The following is an 18,531-nucleotide window of genomic DNA, read 5'->3' as shown; positions in this document are numbered from 1 at the left end:
AAATAATTGGAATTTTCGAGTGGGGATTTTTGCAACACCTCACAAATGGTATTTGAAACTTGTTGGAATATTCATTACATGCCAAGGCTTCATGGTTTGGAAAATGGCTTTTGAAATGGACTTGAAAATGAACACATAACCATCACATGTGGAATTTCCAAAATACACATCCAATGAGCATAAGCCAAGTTGCAACAGCTCACACATGTCATTTTGAGAGTGTGTGAGCTGTCCATGAGCTGGCATATGAAGTTACATTTTTGCCCTTGGTGTGAAAATGACATTTTCACTAATCATTTCCATTTGATTAATTAGCATGGTTAAGCATGGATTAAGCTGGCATATATATTCTTAATCACAACTAAATCATAACAGAAGGCACCAATCCCAAAATCAGATCTCAAATTCCCTCCAAATTCTCAAGAATTCTCAAGAACACCAAAACCAAAAATTGACAAGAACTCTCTCATTTCTTGATCAATCTTCGAAATTCTTTGTGCTGCAAACTCCTCTCATCATCATCTCCATCTGTTTTTGGACATTGGATCAAAAGGAGCTGCCATTCTCGACTATACCTACGAGCTCCATCAATGGTGAATTCAAGTTTCATGCACTAGGAGCAAAAGCAAGTGAACCTGAACGCATCAATCACCTTCCACAAGCCTCTACTGCATCTGTTTGAGGAGAAATTGCTCGAAGAACATCAAGAACATCACTGCAATTTCCAGGTGTGCAAAATTCGAATATCACGATTCTTCAATTGCTTGTATGCGTTTTGTAGAGTGAAGAACATAGATCGTAGTGATGTGATTAGTTTAGGAAATGGATTAGTGTAGCTCATGAAATCTGGATTGAAAGTTTTGAAACCAAACCCTAAGTCGATCGATCCGTGAGATTTAGGAACTTGTAGGTTAAATCAGTGACATATTTGGACTCCTTGTTCTTAGACGATTCCATAGACTATGCGCTTGCAAATTTTGGTGATAATTCGTGGATCTTCATGTTCATGTGGTCCTGGAAAAATTCTGAGCGAAAACGATGAGGAAAGGCTTGTTTGATCCGAAATCCTGTTTGAAAATTTGAATAAGATGTTTACCGCGTTACTGTTCATGTTAATTACGGATATGCCATTAATGAACTAATTTAATTAATTTAATTCAAATAAATTGTAAAAAATTCATAATCACTTTAAAAAATTCATAAAAAATTATTTAAAAATCAGAAAAATGTGTGGATTTTTTTGTTGACTTCCTAATTCCCTGTAGAATTTTGTTGACTTATTTTTGGAGGTTGTGCTTGGAGAAATTTAGGTTTGACTTAGGGTTATTTGGCATGTGTGCAATTTTGATACCTTTGGCCATTTTGATTATGAAATCCTCATGCTTATAAAGAAATGTTTGAAAATTTTTGTGGTAACTGTAGACTGGTTGATGGTTATTTACATGTACATTTTATGAATTTTGGATACCTGGTGTTTGAGTTAGGAATTTTTGAATCTAGGTGTGACAATTTGTGTCACACCTAGTTAGGTCATCTTTCTGGATTTATTTTCATGACCTAGACTTGTTAGAATGGAATGAAATTTTGCATGGATGTTCATTAACATGTTAAGATGCTATGTGTATTTTTCTGGATTTTTCCATTGCATTTTCAATTTGATTGGTATTTTTCATCTCTGGTGGTTGATTATGCAAGTTCATGTGACACATGTTTGAATATTTGATGTGAAATGCTCATATGGTATTGAATGATCATGAAATTTGGTATGCTGGTTATAGACACATGATAGGACATGATGCTTTTGGTCCCAGTCATTTCTTTACTGTTTTCATTGACTTGTGAATTTTTGAAGTGAATGCATGTGTTGATGCTATGGTTTGGATCATATAATTGTGTCTGTTTTTGTTGATTTTCATTGACATAGTTCCCTTTGCCCAATCGAGCTAAAATTTGACATGTCATACCTTGAATATGCCCTGTTTAGGTGTAAATTATTTGAGGATTTTTGGAATTGTTTTGATATGGATTGAATGCAATAGTTCTGTTTGGATGTTTGATGTTTCATTTGAACTAGTTTGAATTGTTTTGTGCATAAAATGGATATGGTGAATGATATAAACATGGGATCAATTGTGTTTGTTTTTGTTTGACATTAATTTGAGTTTGGTTAGAGATCCTTTGCTGTTTAGACTTTTTTTTCCCTTTTGGACCCTAGGCTTGGCCTAGAGGTCCAGTTTCTCACATTTGCTTGATTTTTCAGGATGACATGCATAATGCCTAAAGGGATTGAGCCAAGTTGATTAAATTGGATGTGTTTGGTGTTGAGAACTAATTGGGATTTGTTTTGTAGGTTGTGAAGCTTGGGCTTGAGCTTATAGCTTGCCTTGTTGTGCGTTGACTTGTATAGTCTGACTGATTAACATTTGCTGTTTTCTGATTGGTTGTCTGAGATACTGACTGGTTAGCTTTTGTACAGGTACATTTAGTCGCTTCTAGTTCTTTTAAGAACTTGCTTGCTAGCTGCTGCTTGGTTGTGTAGACCATTTGAGGTAGGTCCTCTTGAATTCATGTAGTCTGGAGACCCGGTTTGTTATTTGGCCGGGCAAAATGTCTGAAGTCCTCCTTAAGAGGCGATGCTTGTGATTGTTTAATATTGTGCCTAAGCAGGTGAAGTCCTTAATCAAGGCAATTGGTGGAAGTTAGGGATATGCAATCTATCCCCCACTATTCTGTGTGTCGTCCCTCTGCTCACACTGCTGTGTGTTGATGCATTGGGGCACAAACCCAAGATCTGTGCTGTTGCACAATCGAGTCAGAGTCTTCGAGCGTAGAAGGGTCCCTCCATCCTGGACCCACGCTCCTTTGTCAGAAGCTCTCCCTGGTCAGGGATAAGAGCTGTGAGGTCTGATCCTCACTTCACCTTTCATCTGCTTCACCTTAGCCTCGTAATGGCAAGGTTAAGAGCAAACACAGCCCGTACAGAGGACTTGCTGAGGCAGTCAAACCTATTGTGTGAGCCCACTTGTTTGGTTATAGTGCGTGCTATGTGGATATCTGTTTGAGATGTTTGTTCTCATTTGATGTATGCTTGAATTATTTTGTATGCTTGTATGCTTGCTTCTTTCCTGGATAGGAGTAGTTTGCTTATGCAAGTAGGATAGAAAACTGAACTTAGGGTAACGATGCATGACAACACTAGGCTCGAGTCCAGCTCCCTGGTAGTGTGTCTTCCCCTGGTTTCTGGCTAGTAATTCAGTCCCTTTCAGGGGAACTACATCGCCTTGATCCTTGTTCCAGACGAGGTATGTAGGCAGGTGGTCGTGCGAGACCACTCCGGGCAAACCTTTTTCTTTTTTGCTTGCGTTTACTTGTTATCTGACTGTGTGTTTTGGTTCGGATGCCGACGTAAGTCCAGTAATTGGCTGTCGGGCTCCACGTTTGTCGTTTTGTGCGTGTTTTGGTTCGGATGCTGACGTAATTCCATCAAGTGGTTGTCGGGCTCCATGTTTGCCATCTGTTTGTGCGTTTTGTGTTGTTTGGCGTGCGTAAGCCGAACTACAGTGGCTCTGATTCTTGTTCCAGACAAGATATGTAGGCATAGGATGCGATGTCCTATCGAGCTCCCTTCTCTTAACCCCACCTGCGTTCCCCTGTGTGTGTGTGATGTTTAGCAACCTATTCTTTATTTTAGAACGTGGATCCCGTCGAGTACGACGGACGTGAGGGGTGCTAATACCTTCCCCTTGCGTAACCGACTCCCTTACCCTTTCTCTTTGGTCGCAAGACCATTTCCTTTCCAGGTTTCTCTGAGCGTTTCCTTTCCCTATCTTGGGATAAATAACGCGCAGTGGCGGCTCTGTGTTGTATTTTTGCTTGAGTCTCGCCGGTTGTTTTTTCGCAGGATGCGACAGCTGCAAGCTAAAAAGCCCACTCAAGTGTATGTGGCCCATATCTTATAATATGTCAAAATCACTTAAGCGCGTGGTACCTTACCATATTTCATATTCTACTTAAGTACACCGTACCTTACGATGTTCTACAATTCACTTAAGTGCACCGTACATTACGGTATTCCTTAGTTACTCTATCTCTCATCAATCCGTCCTTTTGTGTGTGACCCTGTAGGTTTTCGCGGCATTGGCAATTATATTAAATCACGTATTTAACACAATAAACTGTGAGCGGTATCTAGCAACACATCCCTGCTACCCAAGACACAAAAATGTCATGTGATCGAACAAATCCTTTTGTGATAATACTTATGTGTACAATTACCCTTTTGCCCTTATGTCTATATTGAACACAAGACATAGACCGTGTCATCCTTGTCCAGTTCAATATTGGGCCCATAAATATTTATCCTGTTACGCAGGATGGGAAAATTCCACTTAGGTCACTCATGTCCCTTAGCATGCTTCGTGGAGTACCCATCAACTGTCTTTATAGTCATCCAGTTACGGACAATGTTTGATTAGCAATAAGGCACCCGACTCTATATCTAGGGTCCATAGTAGTTTCAGGTCGAAGGGTGGTATACACCATTATCACCATGAGAATAACTTATGACACTTTGCATAACATTCTATATAATATTCTCATAGCGGGTCAATCCAGTATAAATATTACTCTTAATATTCATACATATGTTTAAGACTTGATAACTACTTATCCATGATCTATGAGATGTGATCATCAGTCTATATACATAATAGTCTTAATGCTTTAATGTTATCCCACTTCACAATAAAACTTGACTACGGATACTTTAAGGATAGTGTCCTTATGTTTAATGTGATCTCATGATTAAGTCACACTTGATACATTAAACGGACTAGCTATTCTAGGTACTTTATTAAACAAACATAATAAAGAAAAAACCTTTTATTATTAATAAATAATTCGATACAAGTACCAAAAGTATTGGCCTCTAGGGCTTACACCAACAGTGGTACCCCTACAGATGAGGCTGATCGGAACCGCTTGAAGTGCCTCATTAAAGTTCAATTGCTGATGGAGGTCTATTCTTGGGAAAAAATAAAAGTCATCTTTGGTAAGTTCTAGAAACTCTTTGGATTTTTTCTTTTGATATACCTATTCACGATGTCTTTGTTCCGACACTGGTTGTGTGTAGATTCAATGAAGGATGAAGGATATATCTAACTCATAAAGCGGGGAATATGGCCTACATGAAGTGAAGCTACTTTGGATATGCTTCAAATAATGTAGAGTATGTAGGATCTTCTTTCCCTTCCTTTGTTAATGATGTCGAGCTTCTGTTCTTCCAGAGACTTCTGAACCCCTCGTTTGGAAGAGGTTTGCACATATTTGGGCAATTTGTACACGTCACCCTTGGAGGAAGAACCAACAAATATGGATCAGTATATCATTGCGTGCTTGTGCAACTCTGTCCCTTTGTGGAACTTGGCACATGGAAGTTCTTTGGTCTAACCAACACCATGCTGAGAAGTAACGCTCAAGGAGAGTGTTTGATATATAAAGCTTAAACAAGAAAAGTAACTACATGAAATAGAGATAACTTATGCCTCTCTTACTGGGTTAAAAGATGCTTTGTTCCCCTTAATCTCTTAGGTTCTCTAGTTGACCACGTGACCAATCTAGTAAGGATGGTGGTGAGGAAGAACTAGGCACTAGTTTCTGTTTGGGGAAGTCTATCATCTACTTAGTTGTCTCTTTCTACAACCTAGGAGGACATAAAGTCTTTGCGCCTTGAAAAAGTTTATCTAACTCACCAGTTAGCCGACTATATGACTGTCATCCTTGGGGTAATCTCACAGTCGTTTGAGTATGTCTTGCAGCAAATGAAGCACTTCCAGTAACCTCTACTTCTCTCGAGGGAGCAGGTTTGACCAAATCAGATGCTTAAGGATGGAGATATTGTGTCTTTGATGGATTAGCCATGCCATCTACACTTTTTATTTTACGTGTACTTTATGTATAGTTTTATTGTAATGAAAAAGATATGTGTATATATTTTCATTTTTGGAATGAAGTTCTCTTTGACCTGTTTAAGGTGTATTTGTAGGATCTTGAGTGCATAGCTCTGGATCTTTGTGTCAATTCACGAGGTACTCCCTCAAATATTATTGTAAGTAACTAGGGTCGTTCATGTCCAAAGGTAGGTTCCCCTTCCCCCCACCAGATGAAAATCAGGTGAGGAGTAGACATGTAGCCAACCTACCACAACCTTTGGAGTGGATAGCTTCCAGAAGAGGGTGGACCATTATTTCCTATGGGAAATTGATTGCTTTAGTCATACGTGAAAAGAGTCTTCAAAAACATGCTTGACTTTTAGTGTGTGCTTTGTGTTGCGGTGGAATCAATTATTATAGTCTCGCGTGAAAATCATTTGTGATAGCACCCCATGCTTTCTTTATGTTGGGACTTGATCTCGTGGATTGTACCCCAAATTTAATAATAATATGCACATTCATAAAGAATTTTTTTTTGAAAAAATTGACATATTTCATTCATAATTGAGGACAACTCCTGTATACAAGGAGGGAGATTATACAAGAATAACATTTGGTACAGAACAAGAAAGAAAACATAACCGAGTGGGTTATCCAGTTCTTATTTTTCTTGTTTGCCTCATTTTGTTTAGGCCAAGTTTTGGAGGGTCAATGTTCATCTCACAGAGCTTGCCAATCATGGATTCCATGTTGATCTCCATAGCTACACCCTCTCCTTGGTCTTGTTAGATTACTTGGTAGATTCTTTTTGTTCCTTCAAAATCAGCATTGATGATGACCAGTTCTCCCTGCAAGTTATGATATTTGAGTTTAAGGTGAACCAGAGAGGCTATTGTGTCCAAAAAGGAAACTAAGGGTTGTCATAGAATGCAGTTCTAGACACTTCTGTAAGGAACAACAAGGAATTGTGAATTGATTTCCCAGACATCCTTCCTATCGCATACTGATACTACAAGATCAACACACCCCCATGCATTCGTTCCATTGAACCCCTATAAGTTAGATCCTTCGTATGGCCATAAGATGCTTCTTTCAAGACCCATATTCTTGAAAAACTCATAATACATGATGTCATAAGAGCTTCCGTTGTCTATCAGGATCTGAGAAATGCCAAACTTCTCGATTGTAGTTATGATCACCAAGGAAAATTTTCATTAGGAATGCTGCTCACATTCTTAGAGTCCCGAAACCCCAACATAGGTCGGTCAAGAGTCTTCCTCGGGGAGCTTCTGTCTTTTTTATGGACGGAGAATATCTCAACGATCTTCCTATTTATGGTCCCTTTATATTTGAGGTTTTCCCGGGGTGCTACTCTTGTGACGAAGGCAATGTACATGCATTTCCCTTTGCTAGCTTCCTTGCTTTCATTGTTGGTCTCATCATTTACAATCTTAAGGGGAGATTTCCTTTAGGAGACTCCTCCTGGTATCTTTTTCCCCCTTCATGTATTCGAACAACTGAACCCTATTAATATGTGTTTCGACAACATCCTTCAGTTGGATGCAATCGTCTATGTTATGGCCGTGACTTTTGTGAAAGCGGAACTGCACCGACTTATCAGTTCAATGTATTTCTTTGACGGGGTAAGGGGGTCAGATTCTAACTTTCCTAAATTTTGTGTTTGCGTAGACTTGGTAGATCTTCTCCTGAGAAATAGTTAGAGGAGTCTACTTGTCTTAGTTCCCCTGCATAGCTTGGTCGGAGTCGTCCCACTGTCAATAGGATTCCTTCCATGTTAGGGGGTCGTGGTTGGTAGATTTTCTGCCAAGATCATGTAAGACTCGACAATGCTCATAATCTCTTGAGTAATTCTAACCTTCTTCTTGCATGTCCTCAATCTGAAGGGATGATCCTTCAGAAGGCCGTTTTCAAAGATACACTTAAGGCCTTTTTCGACTCCCTCCACTTCAACAACGTCTTGCATAAATCGATTGATGTAAGACCATTTGATTTCTTTCTTCCCTTATAAAAATCCACTCAAAGTGGCATCAATCACCGACCATCTTTTATGGGCAGTGAAATATGCAGAAAACTATTCACAAAAATCAGTCCACGACTCAATGCTCCCATCGGGCAGGCCATTGAAACACATCCTTGTCGGGCCAACCAGGGTTAATGTAAAAAAGTTGCATTTAGATGCTTTGTCAATGCTGAAATAGTTCAATTGATCATTGACGAGTTGTATGTGCTCGTGTGGATCCCCCTTTCCATCATACTCGCGTAGCTTGGACAGTTTTTCCATGGATTTTCAAAATCCCGATGTATAACAAATTCCTATGTTGAACCTTCAAAGGCTGAATTTCTTCCTGATCTGGGGGAAGAACATGATTGCCTCGGTATCCCTAGGGACATTGGGGAGGACTTTGATGCCTCTATCTCCTTTTATTGTTGTTGAGACTAAGGAGGCGTATTGTGGAGGCTTTCTTGAACAACATGGCCTCGTGGAGGTGCATTGTGGAGGCTTTCTTCAAAGAGATTTAACCTTTCTTCTATAGTTTGTGAGTTTTGTTATCGAAAGATGTTATACATGTTATTCAGCAGCTCGTTAGTGCCTTGTAATCCAAGGTTAACTCGTAATAACTAGAAGTCGGGTAGGGCTTCGGGCTGTGAGATTGGAGTTGGAATTAGAGGAGCGATCAGAGGAGCTTGAAAAAATCCAATAATCTGAAGAATCTGGATCATATCTGGATGTAATTGAACTTCTTCAAATATTTTAGCATTTTTCCGAGGAGGTCAAGATGATTGATTTACGGCTACCTAAGTAGGGATTGCAGTTATGGCAGCGACTTCTCGCATAATAGCGTATCAAGTAGCTTTGGACCCATTCATCACTTGGAATCGCATAAACTAAAGATTTTAAATTCAAATAACTAAAGTTGAAATGATGATTAATTAGATCGAAAGTGATATATCTTCGTGTTCAATTTTGAATGATTTTAATTTGGTGATTTGAGGAGGTTACAAACAGATGAATTAGAGAGCGAACATGAAAACATGAAAATCGTAGGAATCAAATGTAGATTCTCACAGACATCGCCACTGTTCAGTATGGGAACCATAAATAGAATGAGGATCTAAAGTGATGGTGGTTCTCAACTTCAGGCGTGGTGGAAAGGGGGTTGACCTGCAAGGTTAGCAATTAAACACTCAAGTCACTATATAAGTAAGAAAAGTGAATTCAAATTTTGTTTGAAACTTTTTACCTGAATTTGACGCCTTATATATATATATATATATATATATATATATATATATATATATATATATATATATATATATATATATATATATATATATATATATATATATATATATATATATATATATATATATATATATATATAACTTGGTGTAAGACCCCAATTTTGGGCCCTAAGATCCCTCATGGCCCATATCATTCATATCATGACCTCAAGGATCAATGCATGCCTTTGCTTTCCTCTTAGTGGATAGATTGCCTTGTGGGTTTGTTTCTTGATCACCAAGCATACTTTGCATTTGTATATCTTTGCTTTCATATGTTTATCATTCAAAAAGTACAAAAATATTGTCTGTCTAACCTTGTTGCTTGCAGTGGAAGCAATCATCAGCAATTAGGTCAAAGTCAGTCATTGATCAGTCAAAGCAATGGATGATGGCCATTCTTGTGGAATTTGGGCATCATGATCAACAATCAAAGGTTCATACAACTTGAGACATCATTTGAAGTCAAGTTCTCAAGGAATTAGGGTTTGGAAATCATCAGAAGAGGCCCAATCATTCAAAACCCTAGAAAAGTCAACAGACAGTCAAACTTGGTCAACTGTTGATTTAATCAGTGATTTGATGGATAGAATTGATCTGAAGGAGCTCATTCATGCTTGTATAAGCCTCATCTATCATGTCAAACCTCATCATGGAAGAAAATCAAGTCAAATCAGAAATTTTCCAGAAATAGCAAGTGGACCTGTAATTTCAACTGCCAAAAATGGAAACTTCTTGATCTTAAACTTACATCATGATACACGCTTCAAATGAATTTTTGCCCAACATGAAAGTTGAAGATCTTGTTCTCCCATTTTCAAAAAGTCCAAGAACATCAAAATCCCATGTGTGGTTGTCAAGATATGATCAATTCATTTTCATCAATTTTTGAACTTCAACAAGCCATATCTCTCAAACCATAAGGCCAAATTTGGTGGGGTTTTTTCCTACAAACCACATTTTTCACCCTCTTTCCAAAAATATAAATTTCATGACCTAAAACCTTGCCAATCAAAATGGCATTTTTGGACCTTTTGCATTTAAAATCAAAGTTTGACCAAACTTTGACTTTTGGCTTCTTTGACTTTTCTTGATTTTGCCAATTGGGAAATGTTTCATATATCATTTGTGACTTGTCTCAAGCCTTAAATCATGTCTACACCATCATTCTACTACATTTTGGATCAAAATGCAAGCTTGGCAATTTGTGCATTTGGCTTCATACAAGTAAATCAAGTACAGCAGTACATGTACAAATCACAAACAGCAATTTGGAAAGTCTTGTTCTGCTCATTTCAGGCCCATTCGACCAAGCCATCACACCCCTTCTTTCACTTATTGCAAAATGGACAAATATGCAAATGACTTCAAAAGAGTAAAACCAGTACAGCAGTACATGTGCAGCCACAAAACAGCAAACATACAGTCTGTATGCAGCCTGTCCAGGCCCAGCTCATGGCAAACATACACCTCCATTTACTCACTTATGCATAATTAGCAATTGGCATTTTGATCCATAAAATTAAACTGGGATTAGCATGTGATAATGTGAGCTTAAACAGATGAATATAAGTGCATTTTTCTGCCATTGGCCAACCCTAGCAGCAGCCACATACAAAAAAATACTCTTACTCACTCATCTTGCATCTTGCTCGATTGAGATTTTTCACCCAAAACCATCAAAAACACACAAGTAACCATTGTTTATTTCTTCACTTGGACATGATTTGGAAGCATTTTTGGACTTCATTTCCCAACTGAAACCACGTTATCTAGCTCTGTTTTTTCATCAAGCTCGACTATGGCAGGTCAAGTGTGGGAAGGTTTCAAGAGGTGCTGAGCTAACACACTCCATTCTTCATCATTGCAAGGCCAAAGGAACAGATGTTTGAGTTTGAAATCTCCAAACAACCACTGCACATCAATTTTCTTAAAAAACAAGTAAGCAACCGACTTCCATTATTCTCCATGCTATGCTATGTTTCAGTTAGTTTGTGTTGTGCTGATTGCAAGGAACTTTAAATGGTCTGAAATGATTAAGTATGCTGTAAGATATTTGGGTTTGAAGTATGATGTACAAATGCATTTGCCTTCGATTCATGACGGATAAGGTGTTTTAAGAGAAACCATGCTTTGATTCTTGATGTGTGTTGAATGCTGATGAGATTACCATGCTTGATTGCTGTTTTCTGAATTTTTTTGTTCATGGTCGATTCATGATGATGATGATGAATAATGTTGCATAACTCTGTCCAGAAAATCTCATTAGTGTGCTTATGCTTTTGTTTTGATGTTAGTTGATGTTAGTTATTGCATGAGTATTGAGGCTGGTTAGGTTTATTTTGTTCATGGTTGATAAATGTTGCTGAATGATGTTGCTGTACCATTACCATGCTCATGTATGTTTGGTCGAGTCATTTTGTTTTGTTGTTGGTGACAACACAAATGTGCCCTGCTATTAAACCATAATATGCCAGAAAATCCATGTGAAATATACTGAATACTGTTGTTTGGTTGCTTGTTGGTTGGAACTTCAATTGATGATGATTTTGATAAACACCTTATGCTACTGTTAAATTACCTGTCCTGCTCAAACTTTTGCTTGAATGTTGTATTGGTGTGTTGCTGTTTAGATGTGCATGAGCCTACTGTTTCATTGCCTTGTTTGCTTGCCATGAGATTTGTATCTTGTTTAATGACGACTCTGCTTGGATGATGAATGCTGTGGTATGCTGTTGTTTGAGTTGCAGTATAAACATTACCAATGTCATGATTAGTTGTATGTTGTTGAAATTTCAATTGATGATGATGTTGGTGAACCAAATTTCAAACTATTGCTGCTATACCATGCTGCTAACCATGCTGTTATGCCCTGCTGCAATTGCCCTGCTGTTTTGAATTTGTTTGTTGGACTTTATTTCGATCAATTGCTTGAAGTTACATGGGCTATTGCTGAACCTTGCTGCTGTTAAACCATAAATTGTCCAGAATTTTTCATGCTTGTGTTTGTGTATTGCTGAATAAGGTGTTTGTTTGTGTGCTAGTCATTTTGTTTTGATGTTGGTGATAACATGTGCTGCCATGCTGTTACATTGAAACCTCATGACCATGCCTAGAAATCCATGTAAATCATGTTTGAATGCTGCCATGTCAGTTGTATGTTGTTTGAATTTTGATTGCAATTGACCTCAATGTGATTATATGAGGAGCCATGCTAATTGAACCCTGCTACTGCTACAGCTAAGCACATAAACCTTAGCCATTTCCAAGATTCCTGTTGGCTGCTTTTGTCTGTTATTTTCATGAACCATTACCATTTGCTTTGCTTTTGTGTGGTGGTCAAATTTTGTTATGTTGGAGATACCATGAAGCTGCCATGCTGTTTATGCCCTACTGTTTGAAGTTGGCTATATGATGATGAACATGAAGATGATATTGCTTGCTGTTATGATGAACTGCCCAGGGATTCCACCTGTTATGTTTGGTTTTGTTGTTATCTTGATGATGCTTAATATGTACATGCTGCTGTCCAAACCTGACCATTGCCATGAGAACATATGATTTGTGTTGAATGTTGTTGATTGTTTGCTGTAATAACATTACCAATACCCTGCTGTTGTATGCTTGGTCGGATTATGTCGCCTGATGTTGTCTAGCTACAATGATGAATGCTGTTATGCTATGATACATTGCTGCTGTTTTGTTTGGTTCGATGATGATGCATATGCCATGCTGTCTACTTGATGCTGTTGTTCATGATTCGATGCTTACAATGCTGAAACCATGTTGCTGCTTGTTTCGAAACTTACCATGTCCAGAATTTTCTCATGATTGTTTTGGTCCATTGCTGTTGTGATAAAAGTGATGAATGCTGTTGTTTCTCAAATCATAGAACCATGCTGTTTAGGTACTGTTATGTGATTTGCTTGTTTCGATTGTTGTTCGATGTTTAAGATCATGAGAAGATGATGCTGTTGTGTGGTGTGGTCGAATCATGTTGTTTAATGTTGTTGATACCATGAAGATAATGCATTGCTGTTGTTTGTTTGTTTGGTCGAGTGATGGTGATCATGAATGTGTGATTGGCTGTATAAACCATGTTGTTGTTGTTGCTCAGAATTTGCATGAAGTTTGTGTGGTTGTATGTTGTTATTTGCTTGCTTGGTCGGTTGTGCGATGTTGCTTGAAGCTTGCTCTTATGAGCTGAACATGATACCAATGCCATGCTTTTGTTTGTTTTGTTTCATGATGATGATAACATTGAGAATGCCTTGGCCTTGCTGTGTTAGAAACCCCTAGGGTTTTAGAAAACTCAAAAATTCAAGTTGGTTGGCCATGTTACTGTTTTATTGGCTGAGAGCCAATCAAAACATTTCGTTTTGCCTTGTCAAAACGCAGCACTTCAATAAGTGACTGCAGAATTACAAAAATGCCATTGTTTGACCCCATGTTGACCTTGTTACCATGTCATCTTGTTCATATTTCATCAATTGTTCATCAAACTTCCACAATTCATTTTGAATTCATTTCAACTCCAAAAATTGTGGGATTTTTTGCATTAAACTCATGAAGATGTCTAGTATTTGATTGTGATTTTTAATTAATTTTCCATTGGCTGGATTTTAATTGATAAATATTTTCTTGACATGTATGCATAATTGATACATTGAGCCATTCCTTTTGTGAAATTCTCATGTTGCATCCAATGAGCTTGAAATTTTTTGTGGTGAAACTAGACACTTTGACCTTCATTTCCATATAAAGTTTGTGCATTTATCATTTGTGGATTGAGAGCTTTGATTTTTTGAAGTTGTGTGTTGCATTTGGTGCTATACCATGATCATGTATTTTCCCAATTTTTGTTCACATGCTTCCTCTTATCCAAATCACTTCAAATTTTGCATGAACCATTCTCCACATGTCTAGTTTGTGTATGAATTTTCTTGGAATTAATCTTGCTGTTTTCCATTTGATTGAGATTTTCTTCCATACTTGGTCATTTGTTGACTTTTTGTGCTATGCATTGCCAAATCTTTTGTGAAATCCTCATACCATATTGTATGACTTTGAAATTTCATATGTGATAACTAGACATCTCAAGCTTTGCATTGGTGTTAATCTCATTCATTTCTCTTCTGTTTTCAAATTGATATGATTTTTTGAAGTTGACCTATGCTTGTTGACTTTCACCATGCTTACTTGAATTTGGTTTGACTTCATGATTTTACTTGACTGCCTTCCTCTCATCCAAATGCCATGAAATTTTGCATGTATACCATGTTAGATGTTAGGATTGAGTGTGATTTATTTCATGATTTTTGAAAATGTTTGAGTTGACTTTTGAATGAAGTCTTTGCTGTTGACTTTTGCATGCTTCCTTTGCTATGCTTTGCATCCCTTTGCATATGAAATGTCATTGATGCAGGATTTTTAGTTTGAATCCAATTGAGAATGCTTCTTGAATGTTTAGACTTGGTTTGGGTTGACTTTTCCCTGCTGCCTTGACTTTTTCTTTCATCTTTGACCCTAGGCTAGCCCTAGTGGTCTTCTAAGCTTATGTTGAGTTCATCTGTTTCAGGTTAAGCACCAATGCCTTGAGGATCATTCAAATATTTGTTTGAGTTGAATTATATGATGTGCTAACACTTGTTTTGTAGGTTGACTCATATGCTTGAGTCTTTGTGCTTTGCACAATTGGTCCCTCTGTGGTTGACTATTGGTTCATTTTCTTTTGATTTTGACTGTTGACTTGTTTACTAATGAGTTTGACTTTTTCAGGTACTTTAGTTGCCTAAGTTCTTTGAACTTGCTTGCTTTGCTTTTTAGCATTTGCTTTGAGGTATAATTACTTCTTCTTCATGTAGTCTGGAGACCCGGTCTGTTATTTGACCGGGCAAACTGTCTGAAGTCCTCCTTAAGAGGCAATGCCTGTGTTTGTTTATATTTGTCCCAAGCAGGAAAAGTCCTTCAAGTAAGGCAATTGGTGGAAGGTAGGGATAAGCAATCTATCCCCCACTATTCAGTGTGTCCTCTCTTTGCTCCCATTTCATGGTTGAAGCAATGAGATAAATACCCAAGATCTAATCGAGTCAATAATGTGGAGAGAGTTCCTACTTTCTGAACTCCCACACTTTCTATTTGATGCTCTCTCTGATATGAGATTGAAGCAATGAGGCACACCCCTCATCTCCTATTCATCTGCTTCACCTTAGCCTCTCAATGGCAAGGTTAAGAGCGACCCTTCACCTATTACAGTGGACTTTCAAAGTCAAACCCTCTTGTGTGAGCCCCCATTGTTTGGCTATAGAGTGTGCTGTTTGATATTCATTGCTTGATTGATTGCTTCATGTGCACTTGCTTGCCTGTATGCTATGCATTTATCATCATCATCAATTGCCATTAGTACATGATCATCTCATTTGTTTTGTGATGTTATCATTATTGTTTGCCCATTGAGGACAATTGTAAGTCCATTGCTTTGGCATTTGCTCCTGTGATATGGAAGGATAGAGTGTAAGACCTCATTGGTCACTCATATCTTCTGTTTGATTTGTATGTGAGGATACAGTTATAAGTCCCTGTAAGTTGGCATCTGTTATCCTGTGATCATAATTTGATCTGTTTGATGTTGTATGTGAGGATACAGTTATAAGTCCCTGTAAGTTGGCATCTGTCATCCTGTGATCATAATTGGTTCTATCTGTGTGTATGTGAGGATACAGTTATAAGTCCCTGTAAGTTGGCATCTGTTGTCCTGTGATCATAATGTGATCTGTTTGATTTGTATGTGAGGTTACAGTTATAAGTCCCTGTAAGTTGGCATCTGCTTTCCTGTGATCATAGTTTGTTCATCTGTTTGTGTGAGAGGTTGCAATTATAAGTCCCTGTAAGTTGGCATTTGCATTCCTGTGATCATATTGTTGCTTTTGTTTCTTGTATGTGAGGATCCATTGTAAGTCCCAGTGATGTGGCATTGGATTTCCTAGGACCATACTGTGGAGATAACCTAAGTCCAGATAGATTGGCAGTTGACTTCCACATTTCATCTTTGTTTTCTTCTGAGGAGATTAGTGTAAGTCCATTGAGTGGCATCTGATATCCATTTCTGTTTTAGGAGACTGGTGTAAATCCATCTATTGGTATCCGGTATCCGCTTTTATTTCTTTGCCTGTGGAGATTGGTGTAAGTCCATAGAGTGGCCTCTGATATCCCGTTTTGTTTTAGGAGATTGGTATAAGACCATTGATTGGCATCCGATATCCGCTCTTGCTTGCTTTGTTTGTTTGTTATTATCCATTGCCATTCCAAAGGACACACTTGAATCACCTGCTATATGATTTCAAGAAGTGAACCTTCTAAGAAGTTTTACTTTCCATCCTCATCCATTCATCATTCATTATGTCCTAGACTTTTTCACACTTTATCTTTCAAACTTGACATAAGTGTTGTGCAAACATCTTCATGTTTTTCTAACTAAAAACCTGGACTCAAGTCCTTGACCTTTTTTCAAACTTCATTTCATAATACTTATTTGAATTGATCTTAATCATACTTTGACTCCATTTTCATAATCATAATCAATAACTCCACTCATTCACTTGTTTTGGCTTTGTCCATTAATGTTTTCATACATGAGCTATAGGTTTGATTTATCTTAGTGGTTGATGTTAATCTCACCTTCTGCCTTTAGTGATTGAATTGTAAGCCTTCCTTGCCTATTATAGGGTTAACCCCTCCCTGGCAAGTTGAAGCTGTTCTCACATGGTGGACGTTGTTGTTTGTATAAGGTTGAGTTTTCTCCCGTGGATAACGTAAGACCTAGGGTTTGTGTTTAAAATTGAACCTAACCCACTTTTGGAAATCTTTTAGCCGAACTACGGCGTTCTGATCCTTACCTTTGATGGAAGGTACGTAGGCAACGGGTTCATCCGTTCGAACCCAATAACCCAATAACAAATAAAAACTTGTATATTCTTTTCTCATCATCCCAATCATGTTTGCACAATCTTTATGTCATAACAAATAACAATTTAGCATAACAAGTGTGAAAAGGGCTCCCTAGGAGTACCTAGGACGTAGTGGGTGCCTAACACCTTCCCATTGCGTAATTTACCCCTTACCCAGAATCTCTGATCTTTTTATTAGTTTTCTACGTGTAAAACTTCTTAGGCTTTTGTTCGCTTTTTAGCCAATCCTTTGGATAAATAAAAGTGCGGTGGCGACTCGAAAATTTCATTGTATCTCCTAGCTTATGATTTAATCGATAGATCATATAGCGACGAATACACCGCTACAGAAAAGTGGCGACTCTGCTGGGGAAATCTCACCAGAATCCCTGGTGGTATTGCCTACTTTTCACCCTTGTTGTGCTATATTGTTATTCTTTATCTGACATATTTTTGTACAATTTGGGATAACTGTATTGATTGTAATGTTTGAATTGCTTGATATACAAATGTTGTTTGCTTTGGTGATCTGTGAGATGAGTTCTATACCCGAACTCGAGTGCTCTCTAGGATAGGAGAATGGCATAGTCTTGTTGACTGGTGTGGAGTAGTCCTTAGCCAGTTGACTTGCGAGTCCATTCACTTGGTGGAGGTCATGTTGAACTAATAATGTCACACAAGTTATTTGTGGTTAGGCATTATTCTTTCAATCATGTTCCGCAGAAGCCAAGGACCATTAGTTTACCAAACCCATCTTGGCCTATTTTTAGGACCGTAGTGCGGAGGTCGTTCAGATGTCAGTTCTGATACGATTGTTACGCGATACTACACTCATAAGAGTTTCTCTTGAGAATATTCTTGGAATACGAGTATTCGTTCCTCCGAAAATATTCGAAAGATGGAACGATGATTATGGGAACCTCTGATAGAACATGTCTGGCAGGTTTAAACCCTAGTACACTCCCTTTGGGTGGTCCTTAACCGAGACTCCATGCTCGTGACTCTCAACAAACCCGTGATTCGTGGTTGAGTCGTTCAAACATTGTTAATATCAATGGATCCCGGATCAGGTGTAAAACCTAAAATCCATCAAAGCGGCTGGTTGATATTAAGAATGTCTGAACCGGTTCATGTACCGTTAATATCAATGGAACTTGGGTGTCGATAAGGTGAAAACCTAAATCCACCAAAATGGATGATTGATATTAGGGATACATAGAGCTTTCCCACGACCTTTGTTTGGTGTGCTTTGCTTGATCCTTGAGTGTGTTTGTTGCATTCATGCATTCACGCATTCATCCGCATTCATGTCATCAAAAGAGAAAATTTTCAAGGAACTTAAAGGGTTATTT

Source organism: Lathyrus oleraceus, chromosome 6 (assembly GCF_024323335.1).
Source record: "Lathyrus oleraceus cultivar Zhongwan6 chromosome 6, CAAS_Psat_ZW6_1.0, whole genome shotgun sequence".
Taxonomy (NCBI): domain Eukaryota; kingdom Viridiplantae; phylum Streptophyta; class Magnoliopsida; order Fabales; family Fabaceae; genus Lathyrus; species Lathyrus oleraceus.
Note: the sequence above shows the minus strand (reverse complement) of the source record.